Raw genomic sequence first — 2,117 nt, 5'->3', positions numbered from 1 at the left:
CCTCTAGTTTTTGGATTATGCTTTTTGAATCGGATTTTTCCACTTATTCGCGTAGAGTGGTTTTTTCCTTAACGGGATTGGATATTTTTTTTCGGTTTCGAGCGTGCGTTTTCGAGAAATAGCGCCGGAAGTGTCAGTGGCTCTCAGATCGTGCTGCGCAATTTACTTTTCTGGCTTCTGGTTTTTGAATTAGGCTTTTTGATTCGGATTGTTCCACTGATTCGCGTAGAGAGATTCTTTCCTTAACGGGATTGGATATTTTTTTTCGGTCTCGAGCGTGCGTTTTCGAGAAATAGCGCCGGAAGTGTCAGTGGCTGTCAGATCGTGCTGCGCAATTTACTTTTCTGGCTTCTGGTTTTTGAATTAGGTTTTTTGATTCGGATTGTTCCACTGATACGCGTAGAGTGATTTTTTCCTTACCGGGATTGGATATTTTTTTTCGGTTTCGAGAGTGCGTTCTCAAGAAATAGTTCCGAAAGTGCCTGTGGTTGTGAAATCGTGCTGCGTAATAGAATTTTTTCTCTTCTATTTCCGAAATTAGACTTTTTGATTAGGTTTGTTCTATACGTCTGCGTACAGTGGATTTTCTCTGACGGGATTGGTTATTTTTTTTCCGTTTCGGTCGTGCGTTTTGGAATAATAGTGTCGAATGTGTCCGTGGCTGTCAGGTCGTGCTATGTAATTTACTTTTACGCTTCTTTTTTCGAAATTTTGGATTAGGTGTTTTCTATGTAACGTAGAGTCGGTTCATGACAATATTCTGTTGAAATAAGCAGACACGTACAACATTAGCTACATATTGGACTCATGAAATGTCACCAGCGTAGAGCCATTGGATGCCAAGTATTATATTTTATAGCAAGAGAAAATTGAAGCAGCGATACAAATGTGTTATGATATATCTATTGGATTCTAGGTCGGTTAACCATATGACATACGAAATAGAAATCTTTGATGGTCAACTAAAGATTCAGAATATGGAGATGGCTTAGGCAGACAAAAAAGGATAAAATTAATTTAGGTAATGGCCTCTTATAACAGCTAGATACAAGGAATACACAGAGATTGAAAGGTATCTTGTATTCCTGATCTATATAATTGATATATGATCTAAATATTAATATCAGTTGTCAAAGTCAGTGATCATCGTCAATGTGTTAAATTTCAGAATGTTGGAGCTGAGGTATATGAAGAAAGGAGAGAGTTTCGAATGAAGGCACTAAGAAGAGAAAATTATGTCGAATCAAGAAACAGGAAAGTGGCAGCATATGTATCAACAGAGAAGGATATATGGCATGAACATGGAAATGTAAGGATCATTGAAAAGATGGAGAATGGGCACTTGGTAATAGTTAAAGATAAATTGAGTATAGAGTGTAAATTATAGGAGACTTATGGACATGTGTATTATTTATATGCAAGAGCCAGCCACTAAGGGTAAAGTAATAAGTAATAATTAATAATATTTCAATGGATTGTATATCTGTTTTTAAAAATTTAATGGATATGCAATGTATACTTTCTAAATTTCTATATTAATATATTAAATAATTTCTAATTTGAAATACAATAATAAATAATAAAGTTTAATAAATTTGATTTTAAAAGTATTTTATAATTAACGAGCTTTATAAATGATGTGCTCTTCGACGACCTCGTCGCCTATTCTGTGTTCCTATTACTTTTTTGAGTTTCTGGTCCGAAATCATGGATAGCGCTGATTGCAGGCGGTAAAATTTTACACCGTAATAAACAATAAGAATTTAACATCTTAATAAATCAATTCGGCAGTAGAAAATTAATTCATTTCCAAGTTTCTGTAATTAATTCATAATCATTTATAGCTGCACAGCAAGATTGGAATTATGGGCAACATTCTTATACAATGTTTAATTTAATAATTAATACTTACATGAGCGATAGGTTTTGTATTTCCTGTAGCAAATAAGATTACTATGGAAAAGTGTTTTTCTTACATAATATTCTTATTATTTTGTAATAAATATATACTAACATAGGATAACGTAAAAAGTAAATCTTTTTATTAAGAAATTTTATTTACAATTGTTTATTTACAATGTTTTCATAGACGAAAAATTAATACAAAATAAAAAATA

Source organism: Eufriesea mexicana, unplaced genomic scaffold (assembly GCF_001483705.2).
Source record: "Eufriesea mexicana isolate 0111107269 unplaced genomic scaffold, ASM148370v2 scaffold305, whole genome shotgun sequence".
Taxonomy (NCBI): domain Eukaryota; kingdom Metazoa; phylum Arthropoda; class Insecta; order Hymenoptera; family Apidae; genus Eufriesea; species Eufriesea mexicana.
This window is presented reverse-complemented; position numbering follows the sequence as displayed.